A 9206-nucleotide genomic window follows, 5' to 3' on the forward strand; every position below is an offset into this window, starting at 1 on the left:
GTGTATTCAGGTTTTATATTTCTTCTTAATTCAGTCTTGGTAAGTTTTGTTTCCAGGAATTTACCCCTTTCCTCTAGGTTTTCTAGTTTGTTTGTATATAGTCGTACATGATAGTCTCTGATGATACCTTTGCATTTCTGAAGTATCAGTTATAATATCTCCTTGTTTGTTTATGATTTTTCTTATTTGGGTCTTCTCTCTTCTTTTCGTGGCTAGTCTAGCTAGTGGTTTATCAATTTTGTTTATCTTTTAGAAGAATCAACTTTTCTGTCATATATCATTAGTGTTGTTTTTTAGTCTCTACTTCATTTAGTTTTGCTCTGATTTTTGTTATTTCTTTTCTTCTGCTGATTTGCAGTATTGTTTGTTCTTACTTTGGGACTTCCTTAAAGTACATTGTTAGATTGTTGATTTGTAATATTTCTACCTTTTTATATAGGCATGTATTGTTATAAATGTCCTTCTTAGCACTTTGCTATTTCCTACAAGTTTTGGTATTTTGTATTTCCATTTTCATTTGTTTTTGTATTTTTGTATTTCCATTTTCATTTGTTTCAAGAAATGTTTGATTTTCATCTTAGTATCTTCATTGATCCAGTGGTCATTCAGGAACATTTGTTTAATTTCCATGTATTTGTATAGTTATTCTTGATATTGATTTTTTGTTTTATTCCATTGTGGTCTGAAAAGATACTTGGTAGTATTTTGCTTTTTAAAAATATATTGGGCCGGGCGCGGTGGCTCAAGCCTGTAATCCCAGCACTTTGGGAGGCCGAGATGGGCGGATCACGAGGTCAGGAGATCGAGACCAGCCTGGCTAACACGGTGAAACCCCGTCTCTACTAAAAAATACAAAAAACTAGCCGGGCAAGGTGGCGGGCGCCTGTAGTCCCAGCTACTCGGGAGGCTGAGGCAGGAGAATGGCATAGACCCCGGAGGCGGAGCTTGCAGTGAGCTGAGATCCGGCCACTGCACTCCAGCCTGGGCGACAGAGCAAGACTCCGTCTCAAAAAAAAAAAAAAAAAAAATATATATATATATATATATATATATATATATAGAGAGAGAGAGAGAGAGAGAGAGAAATGTTTGGTGGTTTAACATACGGTCTATAATGGGGAATGTTCCATGTGCTGGTGCAAAGAATGTACACTCTGTAGTCATTGAATAAAATGTTCTGTAAATGTCTGTTAGGTTCATTTGGTCTAAAGTCCAGGCTAAAACTTATTTTAAAAATGTATTTTCTTTCTAGATGATATGTCTAATGCTGCAGATGGGGAGGAGGGACCCCATTCTCTACACATAAGCCCAAGCACAGAGGCCGTTCCACCAATGGAAGAGGATTTTGCTCTCCTTGCAAAGCTGAGCACAGTGTTTGTTTCACTGCTGAGGCAGGATCACTTCTCATGCCCCTCAACAAGGAGCTCTCAGGGTGTGAAAAGTTAATGCTTTGGATTCTTTTGTCCCAGGGGTTCCGTTTTTGTTGCACTGAACTCTCCTTTCCCCAGGGAGTAGTACTCCTTGTGGGCTAGAGTACTGAGGACTCCCAGAAATTTTGGGTACAGCTAGCATTGTGTCACTGCAGTCCTTCAGATAGATAATAGAGGACATTAGTGGTTAGAGGTTAACACAATTGAAAAATTCAAAGTAAGACTAATCAAAGTAAAAGAGAAAATATAAAATTTTAATAATAATAATGAAAGAGAGGTTATCACCAAAATTTCAACATATTTTAAAAGGATAATAAGCAAATATTATAAACAAATTTATGCCAATTAATTTTATAACATAGATCAAATGGAAACATTTCTGGAAAACAAAATTTACCAAAACTGACTTAAGAAGGTATATACAATCTTAAAAACACATGTCTCTTAGACAATTTTAATTGATATATCTTTTTAAACTGCTCACAAATTAAAATACAGGCTTAAATAATTTTGATGGTATATTCTTTCAAACTTTACATAAGAAATAAAACCAATCATATACAAATCATTTCAGAAAACAGGAGGTGGAACACTTCCTAAGTCATTTTGTAAGGCCAGCAAAAATTTTTTAGAAATAAAAAATTATAGATGAACATTCTTCATGATTATGAATGCAAAAAATCCTCAATAAAATACTAGCAAATTGAATCCAACAATATATCAAATGTTAACACACCATGCCCAAGTAAAATTTATAATATGAATGCAAGGCTGATTTAACATTCAAAAAGCAATCATTATATTTTACCAAGTTAAAAGAATAAAGAAGAAAATTCATATGGTTATCTCAATAGAATTTTAAAAAGCATTTGACAAAAATCAGCATTCATTCATAATAAAGGCTTCCAGGAAGCAAAGAATACAAACATTCTCAATCTGATAAAACATATGAATGCTTTCCCCCTAAGATCAGGAACAAGGCAAGGATATTCACTCGTACCATTTCCACTCAACATTGTACTGGAGGTCATAGCCAGAGAAATAAAACAAGAAGAGATTAAAAGCATACAGGCTAGAAAGGAAAATGGAAAATTGTCTTTATTCACAGAGAATATAACTCCACAAAGAAGAATTCAAAGAAGATTCTCTCCCTCTCTCTCATGACACACACACACACACACACACACACACACACATCCTAACAGAATTTGTAAATAGGTAAATAAATTTAACAAAATGCCATGATACAAGGTCAATACGCAAATAGCAATTATATTTCTATATTCCAGCAATAAACAATTGGAAATAAATAACAAATGTCTTTAACAATAGCATCACAATATAAACCACCTAGGAGTAAATGTAATAAAAGTTATAATAAACTCCCACACCAAAAACACTTCTAAGAGAAATTTAAGATTAAAAACAGAGAAATACTATACTCCTGGAATGGAAATACAATATTGCCAAGATGTCCATTCCCCCAAATTGATCTCTACACTTAACTCAATTCCAATCAAAATTACACTAGGGGAAAAAAAAAAAAAAAAAAAAAAAAAAAAAAAAAAAAAAAAAAAAACAACAACAACAACAACAAACAGAAATCCGTTCCAAAATCTTCGTGGAAATGCAAAGGTACTAGAATAGTTAAAAACATTTTGTAAAAGTAGAACAGAGTAAAGGACTTCCACTACCTGATTTTGAGATTTAAAATAAAGTTGCAGCAAAGCAGCAGTGTGGCATTGGTGTAATACTTACACACAAAAATCATTGAAACAGAAAAGAGAGTTCAGAAAGAAACTTGTGCATATACATTTAATTGACATTAGACCAATGTCTTAATCCATTTGGGCTGCTATAACAAAATGCCATAAACAGAGTAGTTTATAAAAGACAGAAGTTTATTTCTCACGGGAGGCTGAGCAGTCCAAGAACATGGAGCAGGTAGGTTCGGTGTCTGGTGAGGGCTTGTTCCTCATAGATGCCACCTTCTTGCTGCATCCTTACATGGTAGAAGGGGCAAGGCAGTTTTCCGGAACCTCTTTTTTAAGGACACTAATCCTACTCATGTGGGCTTCATGTTCATGATCTAATCACCTCCCGAGTGCCCCACAACCTAATACCTCCTTGAAGGTTAGGCATCAACACATTAATTTTGGGGAGCATACAAACATTCAGACCATTACAACCAAGGTGTAAAGTCAATTCAACGATGAAAGAAAGTCTTTTTTTTTAATTATTACACTTTAAATTCTAGGGTACATGTGCACAACGTGCAGGTTTGTTACATATGTATACTTGTGCCATGTTGGTGTGCTGCACCCATCAACTAACTCATCAGCACCCATCAACTCGTCATTTACATCAGTTATAACTCCCAATGCCATTCTTCCCCCCTCCCCCCTCCCCATAATAGGACCCAGTGTGTGATGTTCCCCTTCCCATGTCCAAGTGATCTCATTGTTCAATTCCCACCTATGAGTAAGAACATGCAGTGTTTGGTTTTCTGTTCTTGCGAAAGTTTTCTGAGAATGATGGTTTCCAGCTGCACCCATGTCCCTACAAAGGACACGAACTCATCCTTTTTCATGGCTGCATAGTATTCCATGGTGTACATGTGCCACATTTTCTTAATCCAGTCTGTCACTGATGGACATTTTGGTTGATTCTAAGTCTTTGCTATTGTGAATAGTGCCGCAATAAACATACGTGTGCATGTGTCTTTATAGCAGCATGATTTATAATCCTTTGGGTATATACCCAGTAATGCGATGGCTGGGTCATACGGTATTTCTAGTTCTAAATCCTTGAGGAATCGCCACACTGTTTTCCACAATGGTTGGACTAGTTTACAAACAGTGTAAAAGTGTTTCTATTTCCCCACATCCTCTCCAGCAACTGTTGTTTCCTGACTTTTTAATGATTGCCATTCTAATTGGTGTGAGATGGTATCTCAGTGTGGTTTTGATTTGCATTCCTCTGATGGCCAATGATGACGAGCATTTTTTCATGTGTCTGTTGGCTGTATGGACGTCTTCTTTTGAGAATTGTCTGTTCATATCCTTTGCCCACTTTTTGATGGGGTTGTTTGTTTTTTTCTTGTAAATTTGTTTGAGTTCTTTGTAGGTTCTGGATATTAGCCCTTTGTCAGATGAGTAGATTGCAAAGTCTTTTTAATAAATGGCGATACATGGGGAGGGGGGAGAAGGGAGGGGGGAGGGATTGCATTGGGAGTTATACCTGATGTAAATGACGAGTTGATGGGTGCTGACAAGTTGATGGGTGCGGCACAGCAACATGGCACAAGTATACATATGTAACAAACCTGCACGTTATGGACATGTACCCTAGAACTTAAAGTATAATAATAATTTAAAAAAAAAATAAAAAATAAATGGCGATAGAAAAACGGGATATCTGGGGGGGGGCGGGCGGGAAATGAATCCTAATCCTTACTTTGCACCATACACAACATTTTAATTTAAAATTGAACATAAACCTAAATGTAGAAGCTAAAACTAAAAAACTTCTAGATAGAAACGGAGAAAATTCCCATAATCTTGGGGTAGAAAAATATTTATTCACCAGGTATAAAAACCATAAAAGGAGAAAAATGATAAATTGTGCTTTCTTAAAATCAAAAGCCCCCACAAAGAATAAAGTTAGAGGTCTTATACTACTAGATTTCAAGATCTACTTTTTAATCAAGACAGTGTAGAAATGCCATAAGGATAGACACATAGATCAGTGGAACAGAATTGAGAAGCCAGAAATAGACCCATGCACAGTCATTTGATTTTCGCAAAGGTTTCCAAGCAATACAAGGGACAACAAAAAAAGTTTGAACATATGGTGCTGGAACAACTGGTTAGCTATATTGAAAAACATACACCTCCAATTTACCACACACCATAAATATTAATTCAAGATAAATCACACACCTAAATGTAAAAGCTTACAATCCTAAAGCTTTTAAAGAAAAATGAAGAATGTCTTTGAGAATTAGAGGTAAGCAAAGGTTTCTTAAGCCACAGAAAGCACTAATCATAAATAAAAAATAAAGTGAACTTAAAATCAAAATTTCTGTTTAATAAGACACTTATTTCTGTTCATAACTAATAAAATGAATGGCGAATCATAGATTGGAAGAGAGTATTCCAAACACATATCTTACAAAATACTGTTTTTCAGAATATATATATGCACTCTCCTGCAGCTCAGTAAGAAAAAGACAAAATAAAAACACATTAAAAGTTGGCAAAATATGTGAACAAACCATTCACAAGAGGCTGGGCATGATGACTCATGCCTGTAATCCCAGCATTTTGGGAGGCCAAGGTAAGAACATGGCTTGAGCTCAGGAGTTCGATACCAGCCTGGGCAACATAATGAGACCTCCTTTCTACTAAAATTAAAAAACAAAATTAGCCAGTCATTGTGGCATGTGCCTATAGTCCCAGCTACTTGGGAGACTGAGGTGGGAGGATTGCTTGAGTTTAAGAGGTCAAGGCAGCAGTCAGCCCTAATCGTGTCACTGTACTCCAGCCTAGGTGACAGAGTGAGACCCTGTCTCAAAAAAACAAAAACTCACAAGAGAAATATATAAATGGCTAAAAACATATGAAAAAGTATTCAACATCAGTAGCTATCAGGAAAATGCAAAATTAAACCAAAAGGAAATACCCCTACACACACATCAGAATGGTTAAAATTTTAAAAGACTAGGGCAAAACTAGTGCTATTACACATTGTTGGTTAAAATATAAAATGCTACAAGCACTTTGGGACAGGTCTAGAAGTTTCTTATAACTAAACATTTTCCTATCATATGACCCAGTCATTTTACTTCTAAGTATTTATCCAAGAGAAATGAAAAAAAAAAAATGTGTTCACAAAAAGACTTGTAGAAGAGTGTTTGTAACAGCTTTATTCATAATAGCCAAACACAAGAAAAAAAAAGTCCTTCAGTACAGGGGTCCCCATTACAGGGTATCGGTCTGTGACTTTTAGGAACCAGGCCACACAGCAGGAGGTGAGTGGTAAGCCAGCTAGCTTCATCTGTATTTACAGTCACTCCCTCATCACTCACATTACTGCCTGAGCTCCACCTCTCCTGTCAGACATCAGATCAGTGGTGGCATTAGATTCTTCTTCTTTTTTTATTTTTTTCCTCACTCTGTCATCTGGGCTTGAGTGCAGTGGTGTGATCTTGGCTCACTGCAACCTCCACCTCCCGAGTTCAAGCGATTCTCCTGCCTCAGCCTCCCTCGTAGCTGGGATTACAGGTGCGTGCCACCACACCTGGCCAATTTTTGTACTTTCAGTAGAGACAGGGTTTCAACATGTTGGCCAGGCTTGTCTCGAACTCCTGACCTCAAGTGATCTGCCCATCTGGTTTCCCAAAGTGCTGGGATTACAAGCATGAACCACTGTGCATGGCCGACATTAGCTTCTTAGAGGAGTGGAACCCTATTGTGAACCACACATGCAAGGATTCTAGGTTGTGCACTCCTTATGAGAATATAATGCCTGATGATCTGAGGTGAACCAGTTTCATCCCAAAACCATTCCCCACTGTCTGTGGAAAAATTGTCTTCTATGAAACTGGTCCGAGGTGCCAAAAAGGTTGGGAACTTCTGCTTCAATGGGAGAACGGATAAACAAAATGTGGTATATTCATACATTGGAAGTGACTTAGCATTAAAAAGGAAGACGCTATTGATACACACAAAAACATTAATTCATCTCTCAAAAATAGATTAAAGAAGAGCAATCTGAAACTTAGTAAAAGAAGACATAGACAACAGAGTACATACTGCATGTCTTCATTTATATGAAGTTCTAGAGCAAGCAAAGTAATCCTTAAAAATACTAGAACAATGGTTGTTTCCAGAGGATGGTATAGACAGAGTTTGACTGTGAGGATCATGAGGTAATGGTAAATGGCTATGGTAATGTTCTACATCTTTCCAAGGACGTGGCTTACTCAGGTTTGGAATTTGTCACAACTCAAGGGATATACTCTTTAGATTTGTGCATTTCATTGCATGTAAATTTTAAATTAAAAGAAAAGATGGCAGACAAATATTGAATTCTAGTTGATGACGTGTCTAATTAAATATTTATAAGGAAAATAACATATCTGTAATTAGCTTGAAAATACACAAAATTAGATATTTGATGGAGGATGGATAAGTGTGATATAGCAAATAGGTAGAACAATGGTAGTATCAGCCAGGTGCAGTGTCTCATGCCTGTAATCCCAGGACTTTGGAGGGCAGATCATGAGGTCAGGAGTTTGAGACCAGCCTAGCCAATAAGGTGAAACCCCATCTCTACTAAAAATACAAAAATTAGCCAGGTGTGGTGGCACATGCCTGTAGTCCCAGCTACTCAAGAGGCTGAGGCAGAAGAATTGCTTGAACCCGGGAGGCGGAGGTTGCAGTGAGCTGAGATTGTGCCACCGCACTCCAGCCTGGGCAACAGAGCATGACTCCATCTCAAAACAAACAATGGTAGTATCTAGATAGTAGTATACAAGTGTCTACTTTGTTATGTATGTCAACGGTTTTATAATAATATGTGGAAAAAAATAATTCTGTTCTTCCAAAGACAGAAAATGAGGAGAGAGAGAAACAGAAAATCAGGAAGACAGAAAATGAGAAAACGAGGAGACAAATCGCTATGATAAAATATTCCCACCACATATATCTGATAAACAACTTATGTTTGTAACATATAAAGAATTATTTCGGATTAAAAATAATTTTTAAAAACAGCTTGATTTTTTAAGTGGTCAAAATAAATGAGTTGATGTATCTTAAAAGAAAATATACACGAATGAGCAACAAAAACATTAAAAGGTGCTCAAATAATAGTATTAATCAGAAAATTACAAATTAAAACCACAATGAGATAGCAGTATACACCATTGGAATGGCTAAAATTAAAATTTAAAAGACTGATAATACCAAGTGCTAGTAAGCACAGGGAGCAACTGAAACTCACCTACACTATTTGTGGGAATGTAAAATAACACAACCAATTTGTAAAGCAGTTTGGCAATTTCTTACGAATTAGACATGCACTTACTATATAACCCAACCATTTCACTATTAGATATTTACCTACAAGAATTGAAAACATATGTCCACACAAATATTTACCAAATTTTCATTGCATATTTATTTGTGTTTGACAAAAACTAAGAATGATATGAATATCTATCAAAAAGTGAATGGATTAACAAACTGTTAGATCTGTACAATGGAATACTACTCAGCACTAAAAAGGAATGAACTATTCCTACACACAACATCAATGAATTTCATAGACATAATATTTAGCAAAAGAAGGCAGCCATAAAAGAGTCTATTCTATATAATTGCACTTTTGTGAATTCTAGACTAGACAAAGCTAATGCATTGTCATTGAAATTAGAGCAGTGGCGTTACGTGAGACAGGAGGCAGGAGTGGGAGACTGACTTCCTAACAGCATTTAGAACCTTCTTAAGGTGATGCAAACATTCAGTATACTGATTGTGGTGGTGATGACAAGCTGTGCATATTCTAAAACTGTTATGCAACTGTAGTACAATTCAACTTGGTGTATTTCTTGTACATTAAAAAAAAGTTTCAACGAAGTAGATTTTTAAAATACCTAATCCAGATCATGACATTTCCCTATCATACAATGCTTTCCCCATTTTCACTCATAGTAAAAGCTAGAATCCTTCCAGTAGCCTTAAAGTCCCTAATGATCTGTTCCCCCTCCTC

This window comes from Papio anubis, chromosome X (assembly GCF_008728515.1).
Source record: "Papio anubis isolate 15944 chromosome X, Panubis1.0, whole genome shotgun sequence".
NCBI classification, from domain to species: domain Eukaryota; kingdom Metazoa; phylum Chordata; class Mammalia; order Primates; family Cercopithecidae; genus Papio; species Papio anubis.